This window comes from Bombus impatiens, unplaced genomic scaffold (genome assembly GCF_000188095.3).
Source record: "Bombus impatiens unplaced genomic scaffold, BIMP_2.2 scf_1553, whole genome shotgun sequence".
Classification (NCBI taxonomy): Eukaryota; Metazoa; Arthropoda; class Insecta; order Hymenoptera; family Apidae; genus Bombus; species Bombus impatiens.
The window spans coordinates 234,900-259,473 of NT_177972.1; the positions used below are offsets into that span (position 1 = coordinate 234,900).

Genomic DNA, 24,574 nt, shown 5'->3' on the forward strand with positions numbered 1-24,574 from the left:
TTGCCAAATAACGGAACGGTCCATCGCTATTCAGTTCGAAATCCGGATTACATCCAATGGCCCACTTTGTATTTTGTGCGATTGGAAGGGAATTATTCGCTATGAACAATCTACCAAATAGTAAAATGTTTGCCAATTAAATACAGGAATTAAAGGCAACAGCACTGTGCTTTTCGTTTTGTATCGGAAGGATCCGATAAAAGTTTCATTTTATCCATCCTATTCATGGCATATATTTTTCACGTATTGTTTGTTCTGATTTTTACAAAACTCTTTAGTAGTAGTAGAAGTAGATGATCTTTCACTCCATAGAATGTTGCTTTCATACAAACGCATTATAAACATTTTTACAATGTCATTAGAAATTTTACGACACAGTGATGGTAAAAAATGTTTCAAACGAACGAAAGAGATTGCGCACGTACTATTAAATTGCTTATAAAATATTATCCTGTCAAATAGAACTATAATAACACGTAATTCCTTCAAATTACAAATTTTACCAAAATAATACTTTCTATGTTATTCTATTGACATTTTTAACAATTAATGAATCTCGTTCTTCTGTATGTATAAGAACTATAATATTTAAAAATTCTATAAATATTACTTTTACAATTTGTTCATTCCATGAGGATCGTAAGATTTAATCGAGATTTCGATACTCTGTGACCTTGGATATTGAACTCTATATGACGTTCAGATGCTTGAAAAGTCATCTAATTCTGATTGATTGGCATTAAATTGAGTCTCTTAAATGAAACTGCTGATCAGTCTTCTGAATGAAACTGAACTAAACTTCTACTAAACCTGAATCTTCTAATTGAGGCTGCTGAGACACCAAATTCAGCTTAAATAATGAACCTCTAGAATTCTCGATTAATCTGTATGATTAAACTTTATTAACTAAATCTCTTTATAAAAACGAATTACGCATCGCTTCTCTTACTCTGAAGGTTAAAAATCCTCCAAGTTTCTGATTCATCACTCTTTCCGTAAACGTCGCATTAACAACTTCGAAAGACCTCACGATCATTCCAAAAAAGAATTTCGCAGTGATCCATCTGGCTACTTTGGGACATCACCTTCAGGTCTTGACAATTGATTTCCAAGTTTTTAATCAAGTATTTTTCGCTGCGCAGCTCCATCAGAGGCTCAGCCCCATCGGGATCCTCTGATTTATAACACGTTTGTGGCGATGAAAGAAATAACTTCTTTAAGGAGCAGGTATCTTAATATTTTGTGTAAAAAATGTACAGGTACGTTACAATTAATGCAGCCAGAAGCGTAGTTAAAAATAAGTGCAATAGGTAGATTAAAAAAAAAAAGAACATACGCAGCTGTGTAAAAATATATAGTAGAATTTCAATAACCGAATAAATACAGGAATAATATTTAAAGACCCTATATATTTTTGATTGCTAAACTACATATATTTTTTAACGCATATAAATATCTCTGGAGTTGCAGCGCATTTTGTACTCAAAGCATTAAAACTCTTCCTCAATTCTCTTTGATTTTTTTTTAATATCAAAAGCCTTAATTTTTTAATGTCAGTAACTGGAACTTTCCCGATAATATGTAGTTTTACCAATGCTGTTGCATTTTTATCATTTTTAAGTTCTTTAATTATTTCGTGCTTTTCTGCGCTAGGTAGAACTACACATTCTCATTTAGCTGTCATTGCCACACCGTACGTTGTTGCCGTTACGCTAAATTATTACGTTCAAATACGACGGCAGGCTATGTTTGTATCAAAATTAACTTCTGGCTTTAATTTTTATTCCAAGCCGTAAAATTGATTTATCGAATGCGGACTATACATTTTCAATGTTCAATGTTCAGATGCGGTGTTGAAGCAATGAACGTGTACTTGTACTTGAGTTTCTAATTTCTTTAAATTCTTTCTTTTCTCCTCAAGGCTATTCTGCGATTTGAAATGCATGAATTGCAGAATAACAGAAAATCAATAGGTTACTCGCGATTAAAAAATGAAATATTTGATGAAAAGTAACAAGAAACGCCTAAAACATAACGATTTTTACAGCGGTTTGTAATATAACACCCCAAACGTTTTTGAATTGCCATAATGGCAAAATTGTTACGAACCCCTGGCACGCACATAGTCACGAGTAGGTCTGTCAACAGGTGAGACCTCCGCGCACTTTCCAGCACGTAGCGGATTTTCTTCTTAACTTTCTACATATTCGTGTTTATTATACAGTTTGAACTTTCTTTTGTAGCGGCACATGAGTCAATGGGAGATTCAAAATCGGAAGAGACTCATACTGTTGTGCCTTGGAGTGCCAACGTTGTTTCGGTTTGCTAGGTTTAAAGGTAAATAAACTCCGGAGTTACATTTAAACTTTTTGTAATACCACTGGTCGATACAAATGCACTCTATGACAATCGTTATAGCGAATCATACAGTCGAATAGCGAGCGTAGCGTTGAACAGTAGCTTTGAGCGAGCGACGATATACGACCAGCATACACTGTCTCTGTACTTGTATTTAAAGTGACTTTAATATACACTGAGTATTACAATTTTATCACTCGTCTCTTTAATAGACCAACGTGTATAATAATCCAATTTGAATAGGCGGTAGAATTTATTGGGACGATAAAATTTTTGTTACACGTCACAGTTAACGATTCGGAATTTTTTATTTTTAAATATCGTTGGAAAAATACTTGCTATCAACGCTGGATTTCTTCAGCCTCTTGGCCTCCATCTGAACAAACTAACAAAGTCGGTGGTCTTAGTTATTATAAATTTCTTTCAAGCTGCAACAATTTATTTTCAACTAATAACGAATTAGTTTGAAATATCGGAAGTGGTTGGTTTGTTTGCATTTTATCACGAATTTTATTTTTTGTTTAGTCAGTTTGTTTAATCAGTCTGCTATGTTACGTCTTAACATTGTTGCTATATTGAACTTCAGTAACCGTAGATGAATTTTTATAGATCTATGCAAATAGAAAAAAAATAGTAAAAGCTGCAGTATTACATTTTAAAAATAACGATGGCTGTCTTCAAATATCTTCAATGATTTCACTTACAATTAGAGGGAAGAATAAGACATGATATTAGCTCTTTGTGATAAATTATTTTCCTTAGTGAATTCTTATGTTCTCAATATTCCCTATTACAACCATTTAATTAATTAATTCACTTAGAATATGTGCTTTCATGGTATTACAAATAATTTTTCAGAAACGCATGATTCCAGTGTCCTGAATAATGAATGCATTATGAAACACGAATTTGAACCATAAAGTAAGAAAGTTATATTACTTAAAGAGTTTCGTGAAATTAAACGTGGAAGATTTACTTGATTGAAGATAATATATCTTAAGAAAATTAAATAAATCCAATTTCAGCTCCGGAGCTTATAATTGGAGAGTGTCTTATAGCTGCATTACATACATTATCTTTTATATTATTTATATTATCTTTATATTATCATTTAGTAAGAAGATGAAGAAAGACGAACGTACGTTCGTTTTACCTTTTAAGTTCTTTTCATCAAGACTGAATAAAAGTCGACAGAGATTCGACGTCAAATTACACAAGATTTACAATAAATTCTTAATCATGGTTTAATAAGTAGAAATGAACGATTACTTTCTTGTATTTGCCGGATATTGTAGCTAATGAAATAACGCACGAACCGGATTTATTAATGCTAAGGGATTGGTTCTTGATAAATATCCATACTGATCCCATGGATTAGTGTCATCGATTTGCGATCATGAACTTTCTGTCTATGTCTACAGATATTGTAGTCGTTATCCTATTCTTGAAATATTATACTACTTTTCTTTGGTATGTATTTCTTCATTTCTTTACGATATTTGTTAGTATCTTAGTTTCAAGAAATTACGTAAATCTTTTATTAAATATATCTTCTTAAAAATGGAATAATTTTAGTAGACGAAGTATAGCATATTTGGAGCCTTACTGGTAATTTAGAATATCGAAGTATCTAAGACATTATTAACGTTATCTAATTTATAACACCGTAAATAATAGAGGCAAGTGACCTGTCAACCAATGACGTTTGCAGACGAACCGTAATTTTGACATCCCCGACTCGCAGATTCAATCTGCAAAGTAAAAGAACGTCGCTTGCAACAATTTTTCAACAAGTATTGCAATCATTGCGATCATGGTCAAAATATGCCAAAACTCTAGAATGGTCGCGATCTATCAACTAGGTGACGATCATTCAGATTGCAGAAGTCGCGCACCTTGAACGTTCAAGGTAGAGGTCAATTAAGCTGGTGTTTAGTTGGTTTATTTGTGGTGTCTAGTATAAACTGAAGATTATGAACTATACGTAACAGAATTAAACTTAGACTAGTACGTGATGAATCTCTTATCTCTTGAAACGCCTGGTGCTTATATTCTAACCGTTAGTCTAGGGAGTGTGTTTTAGTCAACGTTTCCTATGAGGTAGGAATCTGTCTCTGTCTAATCCTGTAACTGTCGGACTGTCATGGGCGTCTCGCATGTGGTGCGTCTTATGCGATTCATAGTTCTGGTCTAGTGTTGCGTTTTCATCTGGTGTTGAGGTTTAGGACGCGTGGTTCACTTTAGAGCGGACCCGTCGAGCACTTAGGATGCCACTTAGCCTCTCGACGTAATCCGCATTGTAAATCTTACACACCTTTGCAAGGTGGGAATTTCCAACTTCCGAAAAAAGAGCAGAAGTGCTGTCCGTATCGTAATCCGAGGATCACTCAAATCTTGAAGGAGAATAAATTACTTCAGCTACTCATTTGCGTATTAATCCTATAGTTTCAATTTTGCCAATATTCCGAGAATACAAAATGTGACAAGACATTTTAGGTTTTAATGGCAAGTTACTAGTTCGAAATATTTACATACCGAAGCTATGAAACTAGTGTGAAGGGTGCTGCGTGCCTCTTTCGAAATGTGAAACACAGGGAAGACAAAAGAGGAGAAGAGTAGATGCAGTGTAGAGCAGATTTCACGTGTGAAATGCGGGTACGCTGTAAATATGTTGGTTATGACAAGTTACACCTGTGACTACCGCAAGTAAATTTCGAGGCACACAATCTGATATTTACCTGAAATGGTAGTTCTTCTGCTGTGATTTTTGTGCCTGATTAGATCGTAAGGGGAAATAATTATATCATCTACTTATTTTTTTAATTTTATACAATAAAGGTAAATTGGGATGCCGCTATTCCACATTATTTGTTCCATTAAACTAAAGTTTCGGATACTTTCTGTTTTCAATTATCACTGGAAGTTTGAAATATAAAGGTTTATTTGTTTGCCTATGATCTTACGCAGTTTTATCCCTTCCCATCTTCTGTTGTAATTTTTCGTTCGTCTCGACGAAGATTGACGAAACAAATGAAATTTATGACAATTCTTATTTGAATTATGTAATTTATGTGATCGTGATATACGCAATCTAACAATTTTTTAAGGTAGATTATTGTAATGCCAAATTTTGGTAGCTACAAAATACTAAATTTCAATATACGCTTTTTCCCTAAAACTTAGGTACGTATATTCTCTGTTAAACATCGTTACATTTGCATTGCAAGTGCGTTATCTAGCTCCGTTGCCAATTTGTAACACACCATCGATTCACTGAAATCGAATCGTTACGTTGTACGCGCCCGAATATCGACACGTCATGGTGTGGACAATGTACATACAATTCCATATATTCAGCAAATATATTCTTAGTTTTTCTGCAGCCTTAGAAACGCCATCTGTGTCAGAAAAAAGAAGCTCGTGTACAGAAGCCACGGAAACCGTTTTGTCTCTAAATCGTGTACACGTGTCGGATCGATGTAGTCTCGGCGGCGATCTCCGTGTATACAGAAAGTTTCGTGTGTAATCTCGCCCTCGATCCAATAGTTATCGTTTCAGTATCTCCGGATACGAAGAAATTCACCAAGGGAAGTCCGTAAACGATAGTAAACCTGCAGAGTTTTCGCTCTGTGTAGAACCGTCGAGTGCATTTGGATGGTAACCGATCTTTCTACATTGCAAGTCACAACATCAGTAGAGACGACTGACGTTTCCAAACCAGCAGCGAATAGGCGTGTCAGTAACATTTAAGAAGTGAATAGGAGAGAAAGCGAGATTTGTGCGAAATCGTAATGTACAGGTGTTTCGTGTAGTTAAAACGAAAATATAATTATAGCTCTGAAACGGTAGGAGATAGAGAAAGTTTCATTAGAGAAAATTAAAGTGTTTCGAATAGCGTTAACAGCAGTGATCTGTTATACATCGATGTTGTACGTAATGTTAAATATTGCATGTCCATTTTTAGCATTTTCGAGAAAAACAGGTTTAGATATCCATGATGCTTCACAAATAAATAAATAATTTTTGCATTGTATTTATCTTTGTCAGTGCTATTGTAAAATTGATTGCAAATTGTTGATTGATCCTTTTTAAGAACGTAAAATGACAATGGAGGATCATGGTTCCTGAAAATATCTCCGCGCTAAATACAGTAAACAAAAATATTATTTTTGACAAATTTATGAAATGGATATAAAAAGACACAAAAACTAGAGTGGTATTTTCCGTTGTTTCTATCTGTCGCATGTAAAGTTTTACAAAATCAAAATCAAGATATCTCAAACTAATCAATTTTCAACCTGCAAAAATAGTAAGCCTGCTGACGTATGTACATAAAAATAGTTTGTTCGGAAAAACAGAAGTGATCTTTAAATATTCTAACCGTCGCGGAATGGCCACCTACATTAGATGATCTTTCATTCGAAAACATTTAATTTTGCTTAATGAAATTCTTTTCTATCATCTACCGTTTCAGGGCTATTTCCTGTCCCAGTTGCGTGGGATATTCTAAATATATATCGTCTCATTATTTCGAAAGTGATATAATTCGGAAATGTTAATTTTTCAAAAAATACAACTGTGACAGTATGATAGAAAAAAGTACAGATAATAATTAGATCTAAGCAATACAATTTTGCGTACAATGTTCATTCTCTCGAATCAGAATTAAAATTAAGAATTACCATTTATTCCCTTCAGCAATCTTTCTCCTTGTTATCACATTCACGAATTACTAAGTCCACTCTCGTCCGTAGATCCACGCCACATTCGTTCATCCAATCATTAATCTATGTTCACATTTTACTTACCGAACTATCATTGCACTCAATAGCACAGTATTTTGTTCTATCCACAACATGAACGATACTCGTAAAACGCTAAATATCTTACATTTCGTTTTAGTTTATAATCCTAAAGAACTCAAAAGACACATTTTACATTCGTATTCCGTTCTTATCACGTGTAGATCTCTCTTGTACCAAAGGATAATATAATGTTCCCTAATCTTCATCTTCATGTTTTCAATCTTCCATCTCTTAGCGTTGAGTTTGTCTTTGATACTTTAAATGAATTCGAAATAATCCTTACACAGCAAATTTTCTACTCGTACTTTTAATGAAACCACCTGAAGGTAGTCTGCATAGCGAATTATTCGTCCGTAGCGAATACGCATTTTAAAGTTTCGCTGCTAAAAAATAAACGAAAAACGTATATACACAGTTTATTTCATATTTCTGGGATCATCGTTATTTGATCGTTGTTACTTCTTTCATCCATATTTGATTCTAAAACAACTCCAGTGTTGTTTTCCAAATTTCGGTTTCGCATAAGTAAGCGTTCATTTTCACGCAAATCTATTCTTCGCAATACCTATCGATGCGAGTATCAACTTACATGCATAGTCTCTTTAATCTGTTTCTTATACAAGTCTACATCCTCGTGTATAGACTTGCATTTCGCCGCACATATTGTTTAGCCACACAATGTACCGTATAACGTATTTCTACATATAGTGATTCTCCATTCTCGCTGCACACACGAAAATACGAGCCACTACATAGCAGTAGCAGCACACCAAATACATCTGCTGCGTAGTCTTGTGTTAAATGTTTCTCTCTCACGTGTGTACGCGCACACTCGTGAATGCACCGAATTCGGGTTCCTGGTTACAAGGGCGCGGGAGGGAGGCGTTACGCTTCGTCTCTCTCTCTCTCTCTCTCTCTCTCTCTCTCTCTCTCTCTCTCTCTCTCTCTCTCTCTCTCTCTCTCTCTCTCTCTCTCTCTCTCTCTCTCTCTCTCTCTCTCTCTCTCTCTCTCTCTCTCTCTCTCTCTCTCTCTCTCTCTCTCTCTCTCTCTCTCTCTCTCTCTCTCTCTCTCTCTCTCTCTCTCTCTCTCTCTCTCTCTCTCTCTCTCTCTCTCTCTCTCTCTCTCTCTCTCTCTCTCTCTCTCTCTCTCTCTCTCTCTCTCTCTCTCTCTCTCTCTCTCTCTCTCTCTCTCTCTCTCTCTCTCTCTCTCTCTCTCTCTCTCTCTCTCTCTCTCTCTCTCTCTCTCTCTCTCTCTCTCTCTCTCTCTCTCTCTCTCTCTCTCTCTCTCTCTCTCTCTCTCTCTCTCTCTCTCTCTCTCTCTCTCTCTCTCTCTCTCTCTCTCTCTCTCTCTCTCTCTCTCTCTCTCTCTCTCTCTCTCTCTCCCTCCCTCTCTCTCTCTCTCTCTCACTCACTCACTCTTTCTCTCCCTCTGGCCCTTCGTGAGATTGCACACCGTGACCAACAAACTACTACGGTTTACGGGATATAACTCGCAGGAAGAACGAGCTCGGAAAGAGGAAAACGGAAAATGCGAGAAAATGGAGAAAGTCCGAGAAGAATAGACTACGTGCGAACAGCGAGAACGCACAGTTTGAAATGCAAAAAGAAAAATGGAAGAAAGAGAGAAGGGCGACTAGCGAATAATAATTATTTTTTTATATTTATCCTAAACGCAACACACAGGTCAATGTGGTTTCTTAGTTTCGACCGATTATTGTCGATTATGTGACACATAATGTATGATATTTGGCTATGTATCATATATATGTAGAAGACTGGGCGGATTTGATATATTTTGCAAGGAAAAGATCGTATAAACCTAAATATTTTAGTGATTTCTTTGATGTGAATAAAAATTATATTCTTGAACAAAAACGAATATCAATTTTTTTCAGTTTAAACGAGGAACGCGTTAAAAATTGTATGGAACACGCAAAATGTCTCGAGTTTGCCTATCTATGGGAGAATTGATACACGATAATGAGAGGCATATGTATGTATCTTAATAATGTCATTTTATTGATTTTATATTTTCTAACTACTCTTACATAGTCAGTTTCATTATTGAGAATTACGTGAAACTCAGGTGGAAGGAAAAATTTGGTTTTATTTTGCAATAAAATGATTCACTGAGAAAATATAATTGCAATGAATGAACTTTTTTAGATCAGTTTAAGCTAACAAGTGTGAACGTGTAAGGTTGGTGTGCTCAGTTCTCAATCTCGTGAAAATCACCTAATCTCTTCTATAATTTCAATCAATATAGCACAAGATTCTCTTCACTTTGTTGATCGTCTTTTTTTTACCTGTATTGTCACATATAGAGAGATTATCTTGTTCTTACAGAAACTAATCGTATTTACATGTAGTTATAGAATATCAGTCAGCGCACCTCCTCCCTCCCATTGTCGAACCTCCGCTCTATAGTAACGACGACAAAGTGAAGAAAGCTCTCTAAGCTGCAGAGCTTAACTCGAATAGCATTGAATTAAAATTAAATTATCTAGGTCGTTGACGAATTCCTTTCCTCTAAGCCTCTTAACTGCAAATAGTTGTCACTTGATGTCTATTTATATTCAAGTTCATAACACTTCTAAAATAATTCTGTCAATATTTTATTTGACGGATATCCGACAGAAACTGTTTTAAAAACAATATTATTAGCAGTATTTATTAATATTTTATATATCATTTCCCGATTCTTATAGAAAAGTATTAATGTTTTACAGACGTTAAAAGTTTATTTTAATAATTTATAAACGGTAATAATTATTTCTTCAATTTCAAGTTATTGATGTAGATTACCGCCAAAGGATTCACGTATGCCTATAACAAATGCATGTTATCGTATAACGATATCAAACATTTGGTCAATACATAGTAACATTTACAATCATTATTAACAAATAAGTATTATTTTAAATTAGTAAATATAAATTTCGTTGGCAAAAACTGTAGCCTCTTAAGATTTCTTCGATCATAGAATTTGTTACCGTATGTCACACATAACAATACGATCAACAATAATATTTATCATTTTGGAATACGAGACACACTTTGAAATTTCAAAACTTACCATCTCTGGAAATATTGTGCAGCGATTAATCCATTCATTCTAATCGTAACACTTGTGACTTTTATTTTATTTAGAAGACACTCGCACGCAATAGTTCGTGTGTCTCATCCTGAACCCAATCGCTTGATTGATTTAATACATGAGGTTAAAATCGTAGAATTAATAAAGATTAATAAATAACACGATTATCGAATGTTTCTTGATTAAAATCGAACGATCTCATATATGGTATAATGAACCGAAGCAGAGTTGTATGTATATAGAGAGATAAAAAATTTCAAGAATTTGCAGAATACAATGCGACTCGCAGAAAAAGAAAGTGAAAAGAGAAGATGGATTACAACGTAGTTTCTTGCAGGAAAGAAAAAATTATAAAACATCTCAAATAAAACGGGAGAAATTGGTAAAGAAAATGAAACAGTGGGAAAATGAGATAAATTTTTTATGAAACAAACGAGGTTACGGTGAGAACCAAGCTATAAAGCACGCATGGAAAGAAAATATATACCAACGATGAAATATACGAAATACGTATTACAGTACATACATATTACAGTGGAGATATAGTTAGACAACCATAAAAACAGAAAAAAAACTCAACGATGGTTATGCAACAAAAAATATTCTATGAGATCGTATACATACATGAAGTATGAAGATATATAATCAATAACTGTTATACAGTTATTTAATTATATAAAATGATAGCTGCAGCAGCTGTTACGAGCTTTTCATTTCTCATAATTCGACAGTTAAGAAAAACATTTTTTGTTCGATAAAATTTTATAATCTTCTTTACTTTCTCACACGGCATTATTAGATTGCGGATTTTTATGCATTTATAAAAAGTTCGAAGGTGCAAGAGTACACACTATTCGTGTCATATAGAAAGATATATAAAATAAAGCACACGGTAAAATATTTGATAGAAGCGGACGTTTATTTATATTTAATGAATTACATAACGTTACATAACATGAATTTGCATAAACGATATAAACTTTTCTCTTTGATGTTAGAGATGGCACCAAGACAAATTCAATAATATCAAATGAACTCGTTTCTTCCAATAATTTCCTTGAAAGGCCGTTTTTAAATATAAAGTTTCTTACTTTTTATTAATACGTAAATAAGGCACGAATAAGAAACTCATTCGATGATATTTTCTAATCGAATAGAATTATTAAACAAATTTGTCGCAAACTGCATCTCGTATTCGTCGTGCGTGTGCAAATGTTATTAAATTTAAATTAATTTGAAATGTTATTTAAAGTTTAAGTTAATTTAAATGTTAATTATTCTTAAAACTTTGACTCTTAAATCTTTTCCACATGCATATACAATGGCGAATAAAAGAAAGAAGAATTGGTACACTATGAATCTCAGTAACTTCTGTATTAAAAGTATTTTACCATATTGATGACAGTCAACCATTCTGTGGTTGTCTATATGTATTATACTTATTCACTGCTCTTATTAAATATAAATCCACTTTGTAAAATTATGGTGTCCTGTTACACTTCTTTCTCCATAAACTTTCTTTTATCTGCCACCATATTTATATTTATAATTATACAACGATCATCTACTAGCAAACAATTTATATTCTACGTGCATTTATCCAGGGAAGACTGCCAGGAATATTTCAATGATCTCATTAACTAAGACATTCGATAATCTACGAACAAACTTAACTCTAAAGCTAAAGCTAAGTGTGGACTACTGGGAATATGCCTACAAGCTGCCATTCCAACTCGTATCAATTTACTGAATATTCTCATGAACAAATTGTAACTCCAGGTAAATAAAAAACAAAAAATATGATAATCTAAATCCTCATGTATCTACACTAACAACGTGTCTTTATTGGTACTGCAATATTTACATATATCGTACTTATAACATATTTTTAATTTTCCATGATTTAGTATCTAACAAAAATACAATACAACACTAGTTCCATTTTAAGTGTTAAAAAGGGATTATCGAGAAATGATCTTTACATAAGAGAACATAAAACGTCTGAAAAGATGAAATATTGCAGAATGGCGATACGATAGGAATACTAAGGAGAGAAGCAAAGAACGATTAGGATGCTTGTACTATTCGTATAGCGGGCCGTACAATAGTAGAGATGCTTTCGCGGTCTCCTAAGGGAGCCTGTGTCGAAACCGTTCCACATCGAGTTCCTTTCTGTATTACATGGTTTATCAGAGAAGCCAGTGCCGCGGTCAAGGATGGGACGCATTCACAAGCAACGCTGGATTCGTAGACCTTTAAGATCGATCGATGGATTTTACTTGTGCCTCTGCTTCTTCGACCAACCAAAACGTGCCTTTTGTGCGCGAGGAAACGTGTACGCGTGAACGTGTACGTACTTGAACAAAGCACGCTTTATCGATTTTACGTCCATTCGGTTTTATTCTTTTCTCTACGCAATAATAGCATCTTTACATGAGATAATGCAGCAATCAGATGAAAATTTAATATAACCATTGAGAGACGAGATAATAATTTAAGATATTACAGTAGCTTTTATAGGAACTGGTCTGAAAGTTTACCTTCCTTTCTTCAACGTATTTCAAGTTTAATAGGATCGTTTTGATACTTTACGGGATAATTTGTCCTTTGGTGTCATTTTTACGAACGTAAACGCGACAAGTACGTCATTGTCTTAACAAATATGTTTTCAAAGATGATTGTTCCGCTTCTTCGTTCTGTAAACGCAGTGGCCAATTGTAGAATTTCATAATCGTAGAATTGGCTACTATCTTTAAACATCTTTCGTTTCTGTCCTCTTATTTTTCGATTATTTACATATTGACTATGAGGCAAATTTTGTCTGCATGGCTCTTGCTTACCTCAGCATAATATATTATAATATGCACACGCACGTAACATGCGCTTTGTGGTGCATCTAATATTTTACATTAGTGTTATCCTCGTAATATCAAAAGTAATATTAAAAATATTGATAATTGTATGGATCTTTCTTTAATTTAAATGTTATAGTTAATTCTGACAATATCGATCACCAGTGTCTTATATGGTACCTTCGGATTTGTAAGTTTAATAGCAATTGTCGGAGCCCGTTATGGTAGTCATATCAAAAGTCTTCGTTCTATCCTCACGCAGAGTTGAAAGTATTTACACACGCAAGTCCACACGGATTTTATTCATCTCAAATGTCTTTCTTTTATGAACTTTATATAAATCTCACCTTCCATTTTTACCAATTTTTTGTTTATCACATTAAATTTAGACAATGTGCTTCTTACTTTGTTCTTGACTTTTGCACACTTATTGCGTTATAAACACCATAGTTGTTATTGCTTTTTAAGCTGATTAAGTTCATAGACAGACATTACGAATAATATTTTTTTGAGTTGAATCTTCTCGATTGTACAATTTTGTAGTTATAGAATATCCATGCAGAGTGTCGTATTTCTTTGTATTAGGTTGTCCGAAAAGCTTCTTTCGTTTCACAAGGAAACAATAGACACACAATATTTTTTGTTTTATATTCTTTTGACCCATTATTTTTTTATCCTACAATTTACGTCATATGATCCATTTTGCATTACGTGCAGTATATTAATACGTGTAATAAAATATAATATAAATATGTTTCGCATCTATTGTTTTCTTCTAAAACGAAAGAAACTTTCCAGACAAGCTAATACAAGTTACTCCTGGCAAAAACAGGAAGAAGCAACACAGAAACGTAGTTAGATAAAATAAATGGTAAAGCGCCGAAATGAAAATAAAATTCAACAAGGTTTCTGATTTTCGCATGCGTAATATTCTGTAGTACGTCTATGCATTTAGTAAAATACAATCTAGGAATAGCCTCATTTAAAAAGACCTTTGTTTAATTCATGACCTCCCTTTGTTAGTGTTATTGGAGAACCTACTTCCTAGAACGCATTAAGGGAATGTATAGATTCTCTTGCACTCGCCATTAGAGCACAGAGACCAAAGCACAATTCCTCAAAAGTCCTCGCTAACCATCCCTTCCGTTCAAATACATCCTTTGACCTAGTGTTCGCTATACCAATGTCTAAACTCTAAAGCATGAGCCTGTAGGAAAGGAGTCCTTGCCTGATGAGTCCACCAGCAGGATGAAGTTCAGACCTGGATGAAACAGGGCTTCCCTTCTCTTTCCTCCACTCTCTTTCTGCTTTCCCTTGCATTATAGGTAACGACGGGCATTCGAACTTTAGTTTCAAAACGGCACGAGATGTTTTTCAAGGCTGTACAAATTCGAATTACTTCGAATAGGATTCGATAGCTTAAAACTTCTGAAAGTCTTAAAAGCCGTGGAAGTCTTGGAAGTCGGTCGTGTAAATGCATTTCTGATATCTCGAACTTCCTGTTTCTTCTTTAATACTTGATGGCAATGATACTGTTTGGATTAAAGGATTCAGAATGCTTGTAAAATATTAACTACACGCCAAGCTTTCAAAACTTATCAAAGACAACAGGATCTTCAGGACCTTCGTGACTTTCGGGAGTTTTAAGGTATCGAATCCTCTTTGAAATGATTCTCGAGATGTGCGCCTATCCGACGCGATTCGAAGTGTTTAACGGCCCGTTACTAATTACAACAAAGTCAAGCTCCAATAGAATCTAAATATCGTCTGATAGATAATTCTCAATTTTTTTCTAGCGAATTGAGAAATATTCGTGTGATTTTATGGTAGCGTCAGACTTTTCTTCGTCTTCCAATACGACGTGTAGAACTCAGCAAAATAAAACCAATATACATAAACTTGAAACAAAGTTTTATGATTTCTCAGAGAAGCGAACAGCGCGATGATATGGTCAGTGGCTGTGAATAATGTTTGTAGAACTATTACCAGTTACTCCGATAATTACAAAAATATAGGATAATTATAAAAGTTAATGATACTATGTTAAATATACCATGTTCCTATGTAAAAGTTTATTAATACCAGCCAGAAATTTGTACAATTAGCCTCAAGCAAATTCTACGAATGTCAGGAATAGCCGTAATACCAATACTAATAGCCGTAATAAACGGAATGGCGCAAGCGTATAAATTCTCAATGAGTAATAACATAACAACAGTTTATATACATGCATTTGCACTATATAACTGTGCTTCGTATACGCGTAATTCACGAGCATATTCGACGATCCGATTACAAGTAAATCTAGGAAAAAAAAAAAATTGCTCCGAGCATTCATTTTCGAAGACAGTATATGTATCTTCAAATTAAATAATATCAGCAAACTGTACCGGTGTCGTGAGAAACAACGAGAAAAAGTTTGAAACGCTTTTAGCTTATGGAGAGTGTAATTTAACAGTAACAGGGAAACTGCACGTCGAATGATTTCCAAATAATATTTCCACTCGACATATCGCACTGATTAGTACAGAAAACATTAGTCGATTAATAAGATTATTTCGAAAATTACTGCTAGTTTTAATCACATGAAGCGATGCTGTTAAAAGATTAAAACAAACGAATCGACAGAAGAAACGGTTTTAAGTACGCCAAAGATTTATTTGTAAAACGCTTCCGGTCAAATTGTTGTTGATGTTTGTTTACTACTGAAATTTATTGTTCTTCGTATTTTATACCGCGATAATCCATCGATTCTTAAATAAGAATTTCACGAAGACAATTTTCATAATCGTGTTGTGCTTCGCAAATATTTACAAAGAAGGAGACACATCTGATTTCGACAATTTTTCAAGAAATTGTCAAAATCATCACTCTGAGTACTGTTGTGAATATTCTAGTCGAGGATCGCCGTTTATTAAAAAGTTATTATCAGAAAAAGTTTACTCAAAAGTACATAACTTTCCGGATACTGTTTACATTTAATGAAATGCTATTGTTTATCTGTTTTACTAAAAATTTATATTTTTGATATTTTTTATGACTCTGAAGGAATTTGAGAAAAGATGACTCACAATCAATACAGGACAGTTTTTCTATCCTAACGTTGTGTGTACATTAAATGATACAAAATGAAATTCAACGAATTTCTTGCCTTAACAGCAAAATACGACGAATTGTTGAACAATTGACAACGCAGTATTAATAAGTAAATATAATATTTCAGTCATTCGAAGATTATCTTCTATTTGGCTCACCAACCTTGAAATTCCATTGACACGTCTTATGTCACACCTCTGTAGGAAGGAATAGGAATAAACACGATTCTGAATGATAAATTCAATACACTACAAAATTCAAATAGAGCGAAAATACAGTGTTAGAAGAATTACATAAAGTAGAAAAAAAAAACAATTTGAAATAACGTGTGGTTTACTGCACAAATACAGAATTTTTGCGAAGTTTGAGATTTTACGTGCAATGAACAAATCTTGATTGTTCCTTTCTGCTGTATAAAAATCACATTCACATCTACTTGGTAAATGTGTCAAAAATAATATTTTTGTTTATCGTGTTTAGTGTAGAGATATTTTCATCTTTGTCGTTTTATGTTCCTAAAAAAAAAAAAGAAAAAAATCAATGCAGAATTTACAAGCAATTTTATAACAGCATTCATAAGGATAAGTATAACGCAAACGGTATTTATTTCATTATTATGTGGCATTCATCTTTTCCTCGAAAACGCTGGAACTGGTCATATAATATTTGTGCAGCAAGCCATCGATGTATTTTGACTTAATTGCTGATATCGAGAAACATATTGAGAATGTTTCCAGTATACAAAGTAGATTGTTAGGAATTTCTACGATCGAAGCTAGTAACGTTAACCGCACGCTGCAAGCCACAATCTGTTGCAACTTTACCGACAATTCATCTACCTTCATTTCACGGAAACTATACAAACTGCATTAGATTCTGTTTATGTTCGTATTTAATGACCCGCTATCAGGAATACAAAATTTATGTTATTTAAACTCAGTTTTGCAAGATCTTGCAGTAATCAGATCACTAGAGATATCAGAAAATAATTACAAAATAGCGTATGTATGTACGAGATACACCAGACTGCAACATATAAAAACTGAAGTACTCTAATTGCGATTTGTTCAAACAAATTGAGTTTCTATAATAGCGACGTACATATGTACAGGGTAATCCGTACTTCATGAAAATATAAAGTACAAATGGGGTTAAAGAGATTCTATAACTTAAGATAAGACGAATATTGGAAATAAGAAAACTGCGTTAAGCGTTCGTTTTTGACAAATTTTGTGGCTCCAGTCTCGAAAAATGTGAAAAACATATTTTCACATTTTTTTCTTTTTTCTTTTCGAATTACGCGCTTCTATTTTGTGAGCAACTAAAATTACGCTCAGACCAGACTGATAAATGCTGCGGTATACGACGATTCAAGTGAGTGCAGAGCTCGGTCAACCGCTCTTTTCTGGTAATCCTTACGGCGGAACCATTAAAAGACTCTCTGAATATGCCCACTCATAAAGACCATATGAAAATTGAATCTTGGCCGCAAAGGTATTATTTTCGCAACTTTAACGGTTCGCATCGCTTAAATGAATTTGGTAAAAAAGGTAGAACGGTAACATAACACTACCTTTATATTTTCATATTGACTACAACATAGCACAATAAAATTCCAACGTGCAGGGAAGTGACTAATTTGGTCGTGAAGCGATTCTCATACAGGATTCAATTTTAATTTTTAAGTAAAACGAATTCTTTTTATAAAATGTATAATTTCAATTTAGTGTAAAAATTTTGCGAATCGTTCTTGATACATGGTAAACTTCTTTTTTAAGGCATCGACATTTTATGTATGTAAAAGACCAATGACATACATATCCGTCCTAAAGTCATAAGATCTTTCTTATTATTAAAACGTCTTTGATATTTTATACATATTATGCATTTCAAAACGCACCTATTTTTTAGTGACGACATTTTTATATTGTTCAGATATGCTGAACAGTGTGAAATGTGTTTCTATTATCGTATAAACCATCAAATTAGACGAATAATTACGATATAATCCATCAATAACTTCTTTCCGTTCTTGATAAAATATAATAACTTATGACCTTTGAACTGGAGTGTAAGTATGCTATCGATATTATAAGCGCTCGCTGCGAGCGTGGTTTATGTTACACTGTATCACGTTGCTTAACGTATTAGGAAAATTGGAAAACGAACACTGGCATAACACCCATTGATGCGTTATAAATCAGACGTTTCTGGGACGTTTCAGCAGACGCTAATTCCCCGACACTCGAATAATGGTTGACTAAAGACATAAGAATCAATCGTCAAGAACTGTCATGAATTTTCCAGATCACAAATCATACCGAAGTTCTTATAATTACTCGTCCCCGTTCCGGATAGGACGGAAGCTTTGGCAAAGAGATTTCGCAAAGGTGTTGATTGATGTTGTCTCTGAGGGAACTTTTAAGGGTTGTTTTTAATGGAGCTAACCAACTAGAAACTTTAATGAACTCTCGATCAAAAGGTTGCCTCTTGCAGTAGGGGAAAATGAGATTAAGTCAACGATTTGGTTAATCCAAACAATTCGGTTTAGAATATTCGATCAAACCCGCAATTTTGATAGAAGACCAATTCAACATCCAATTAAGATTCAGGCTCAATTAGAAGGCTAAATCGTTCAGTTAGTAGAACTTGTCGCTTCAACAATGCTAGACCGCCGATTTTCATCGAATGTGCCACGAAAAATTTTAAAACATGCAATACCTAACTATCTTTTCTTTTCCCTGGGATTGTCAAATAAAGAGATGACACCAGTCAAACCAATAATTTGGTAATTGGTTCGTATGTACCATGAGGCGAAAAAGTCTGGAAGTCTCGTTGCGTTAGGCAATCTGCAAAAAGGACTTGCGAATAATCAACATGGGGAATTTCCAGTCATTAAGCCACGAAGAGTTGAGGTCTAGTATCAATTGTGGCTAAAACCAATTCTGAGAAGCATCTGTAACAGGGATGGAATAGTCGGCTAGGCGTCTCGGTAATCAAAGAACAGTAGCGCGCTAAATTTAGAGACTCTAAGGGAGACATTGATCGACCTCAACGCAATTGAGTCAGTTAACATCGCTTGCAACCACGTTCTTCGCAGTTACGGAAAATTGTTTCTTTGTTGTTCTCTGCGCCAACCACACGCTATGATGGATACTGAACTCAAGGGTTTAATGACTAAACGTGACGTAGTAAAGGCATCGTTAACTCGTTTCGAGAGATTCTTTAGTGAGTCGGCACAGTCAATAGGTAAGTTCGTCGGTACTGCAGAAACGGTTACGGAAAATGGTGAAATTATTAGATGTCAGTGGCCTGTAATACCAAGTGACCTAACTTGGAATTAGTCAACGTGAGTTAATGAGCATAATTCTAAAACTGGTAAGAAGATTACCTTGAGAGATGCCACTCTCGAGCACAAGGCAACTGAAATTGTACCTGTTTGCTTCGAAAGTCCGCAGATGAATATTTATTCATCCAGTACGCCTTTTCATTGGTATTACAGAAGCCGTATAATTGGACGTCGCGTCGTCTGCTTCGTCCAGCAATGTATTTATCCAGAAGTTTTAATTGTATGCAGTTTTAATTACGCCTCGATGAATGAAATCGTTCCAACGCTATCTTCCACGAATCGGCTAACAAGGGGCATTACTCGAATATAACGCGTCGATTTTGATGAAATTTTACAGATGCATAATATGGCTAATAATCCACGATCAAGTAACGAGAATAGTCCTTGAAGTTGGGCTTGGAAACGTATTTTCTGAAATGTCTCAAGATATATCAAAGGTAGAATTATGTAGATAGCAGGATGTAGACTGCGTAAATAGATCTTTAAAAAACCACCGCGGGGAATATTTCCCTTATCCCTGCAAAAAAGAAATGCAAAACATGTGGAAGAAGAGAATTTGTTTCTTTTGCATATTTGAATATTACGTTTGAACTTGATTAGGTTTGACAAGTCTTCAAAGCTTCGCTAGTTTAATCAATACTTTACAAGCATTTCGAATGCTTTAATTTGAGCAGTAGGAAATCTAGAAACATATCGGAAATGCATTTACGCGAATGACTTCCAAGACTTCGAAGAGTTTTAGCGGACTTTCAGGAGTTCTGGGCTTTCGAATCTTATTCAAAGTGATTCGAATTTTGACAATTTTAGTAAACATCGAGTCAGATCGCTGGAGATGGTCCTCCACCGATTGGACCATTACGCGTCGCTAATGGCCCTTCCAAAGTGATCGCGTTTATAACGCATTCGAATTTTGAAAACACGAAACAGAAAGGACCGTTACAATCTTTGTAAAAAGATCTGAATGCTGAAGTCTCGACACAGAAATAGTTATGAAATTAGCTACGGAATCTTTCGTGTTTTTATTCCTTCCGATGGAACAGCACCGGATCGTCGGTTCAAAAACGTGGCTGAAAAAAAAACAAAACAAGTCTTTTAAGCTATTCTGATAGCTTGAGATATGATAAGCTATTTACTTCTGGAATGGAGGGAGGACTCTGAAGTTTCATGCATTATATTTGTAATTGGTCTAGTTGTGTAAGCTGCTGTAGCAATTCTGAGATCAGAATGGCGAATGGATTTGATACTTCAAAGCGCTCGAGACTCTTGTTTTCGCAGAGGAATAAACAACGGAGCCGTAATCAATTTTCAATCTTATTACGGCCTTTGGTACTATAGCTTTATAGATATCAGCATAAAGAAAAGCTTTGACTGCAGAGCTACCGATTCCGTTACGTTGTTTACCAAAGAGAGGAAAAATATCGTGAGACTTAACATTGTGCCTCGTAGCTCCCCACTTTTAATTACGCAAGTTCTGAATTCGTTTCACTGCTTACTATAACTCTTATTTGTCTGATTTTCAACAAGTTTTCGATAAATGTTCTCTGTAAAGCAATACTTCTTTAGAATAGAAATAACGCGTGATTTCTATACCATATCATAAGCTGTCTCGATATTAACACGACGATGGTATGTTGTTCGTTGCAAGAAGCATCGGTTATATTTGTTTCTAAACTCATGAATTGATTCAAAGTGGAATGGAATTTCCTAAATCCGTTCTGTAATGCCAACATTACATTGTAATATTCAAGCACCCACTTTAACCTGTTGTTAGCTAGATTTTCCACCAGTTTGCACGTAGTGTTTGTTAAGTCTATAGGTCGATAATTTGAAGAGTTAGAAGGATATTTCTTTGGTTTAGGAATAGATATTACAGCTGCTTCACTCCGTTGAGTAGAAAATATTCATCGTATTTCAAAATGATGTTATGTAATTCAAACTGATACGTTAGACTAAAAAATAGCAAATTGCAAGTAAATTTCGCCAGGACAATTTCGCAAGACAAATTTCTGCATTTATATAAAATAAGTATGACTTTTATAACAGGTGGATTTTATTAATACTATTATAAACAGCAAAATCAAGAAGATCGGTTTTTTAGACCAATGAAAAAGCTCTTCAAACGATATAAGTAACATCGAGAACACATTTCTGCAACATTACTTAGTGCAAGATTTTTACGATACAATTACAGGTACAAACAACAAGCCGAGAGAACGAAAGAAAACTGAAGTAGCGCTGTTTTGTTCTTTTCAATTTCAGTCGGTTGTAGACTGTGACAATATTGATTTTATTATTAGTCATTTTAATTCCTATCATTGTTACTTAATTCGTTGATTGAATGTGGTCGGCTAATTATATTATGAAAGTGATAACGTTACTTTTGATGATTGGCATATAACACTACGGTAATATAATAATTACAATTTATATAATAATTAATGGTAATATTATATCTTATTATAATAATTATGATAAATACCGTGTGACAGGTATTTTATGTCGTATATTGTTTCAAATAAAATTAAACAAGAAAAAAGAATTGAATGCTCAATATTATGTACCCACACATATGTAGTAATAATGTGACATTTCGTATTGGGGTTGTGATATTATAACATATTTTGAAATTTAGTATAAAATAAATTAAGGAGTTTCGCAGTTTATTAAATAAACAAAATACTATTGAATGGTTTTGAAATACATATGTATATTAGAATAGTGATGGACGTATCATCGGGATACGGAGATACAACGATATTCTTTAATAAAAATTACAGGACCTCTTTACTTGGTTCTAAATCTATTCTACGTACACATTTTTATTACACAGACACGCTTATCGTATTAGGTTTTTTATTATTTTATTTACGTACAATAGTGCAATTGTACGTATATATAAAAAGATAAAATAGGGTTATATAAACATAGAAACAGAAAAAAAGTACAAAAAGGAAAATATCAAACTGTCATCCCTCAATGCATTTAAGTGACCGACAAAAAAGGTCAAGACAATCAGCAAGGCTATTGGCGCAATTCTGAATGGGACGAAACGAGGAGAACACCCATACTTTGAACATTAAGATGGAAAATATTATTACACCTTGTATTCCTAATAGATACACTCATACTGATTATACCAACAATAAGTAAAGGAGAACAATCTATATAAACGTTAAGATCTTTCTCAGAAAAATCATGTCACGTATCCTGCGATTAGCGAGGAGAAGGATACTGAGAACATCAAGAACAAGCTCATAATTACGATCATCGATGAGCATACTCGTATCAAGTTTGAATGCAACAAATCGCAAGAGTTTATGCTGGTTTATGCTCTTTCTATAAGAGTATCGTATTTCTTGGATGGACGATTCCATACTACCGAGAAGTATTCCATATGAGATTTGACAAATGTAACATATAACAGCTTAATGGTAGAGATATTAGGTTGTCCGAACTTTCGTTTCATAAGGTGATAATAGATGAATAATAATTTCTGTTTTATATTATTTTATTGAATTAGGTATGATCCATTTCGTTCTATTTCTATTATTATGTTCGTGCATAATTCAATAAACTATTATAAAACAAAAAGCATCGTGTGTCTATTATTTCCTTATAAAACGAAAGAAACATTTCGGACAACCTAATATATTGAAAATCAAATGAGAAGCGATTCACGGGTCCCAAAGTTTTCGTGGCACGTCCCGCAATATAATAACGATGTTTGAAGAAATCAAGATTTGGGGTGAGAATTACTCGCAGATTTTTGATTTCATCAACTTCTTTCAGAACGTTGCCATCAACGATCAACCAAAATGTGAGCGTAACTTTTTCTCGTCCAATCGGACGCTCTTTTACCAAAATGTACGCCTTGCAGGATCGATGGAAAGAGGAAAGATAGAGACCTTGAAGGATGTACATACTTTAAAAGCTCACCGAGTACTCGACGGTTTTGACCAGGTTGACAGGGTTTACGGTACGTCGATCGTTATTGGGACAAGTCAGTGACGAAAGTTTGTCGATTAAAAGTGCTACCTCGTAAGCAGCTTAACGCGAATCGAATAGCCGGAAGTCACGTCCGCATCGTAAACCTAGTCCATGTTCCATCGACTCGGTTCTCATTCGCATGCTGTGCGTGGCAACTGCCATAAAACAAACACAAAAGTCCCTACACTAGTAAAAATGAATTCCAAGAATGTGTTTAACATAGCTACGGCTTGGTTAGTTTGTTCACTGAGTATACTTACGAGAATTTCTGCTTGTTTTGTGCACTGAGTACCTAGGTATTCGATTTCATTCTTATGGTTCGTAGCACCAGTAGAGACGCGACTATTGTTTGATTCTAGGGGCTTCTATTTACTTAGATATCAAAGTTGCTCCTAATTATTTTTATAAATAGCAATTCATTTAATTATCGATACACAGTCAGTCAGGAAAGTCTATATACACCTTTCGTGTATTTTCTCAAAGAAACTGAAAGCACACTTTGTCACGAAATTATTTATATTTACATATTAATACAAATATTACTAGTAGATTTTTAAAGACAATTAAAGATATTTAAACATTGAATTCAAAAAATTCTTGAGATGAAATTACGCACGCAAAACGCACACACTACATGCAAAGTACAGGTCCGTCCTAGTACGTCCGTCCAACTCCTGATGTACCTTCGGCTACTCCAATGCAATCAATATGCTTTTAATTTAAAGTACGATAATATGACGACGAAAATCGTACATCAACTTAATAGAATCCTTTCTGAGAAGACTTCCCTTTATGGAAAGAAGGTGGGCAAGTATTGATACTCAACCTAACGAGCCAAGCAATAGACGTCGAATCAGCGTCTCATTCGATCTCTTAACCTGATGTAGGTCTCACCTGCTCATCCAGAAATATGGAGACGGTTGCTCGCAACAAGCTTACTGCATACTATGGTAGATTCCACAGGATCGAGTCAAGCATCAATCTGTACAGAATTCAGTAGTACACGTCCTGAAAGTGTGTAACAGCACACT

General features: G+C 34.4%; 1 pseudogene; it reads right to left on the reverse strand.

Moving 5' to 3' along the window:
* Nucleotides 1–4,082: 4,082 nt before the first annotated feature.
* LOC112213878 lies at nucleotides 4,083–5,389 on the reverse strand (annotated as a pseudogene).
* Nucleotides 5,390–24,574: the final 19,185 nt, after the last annotated feature.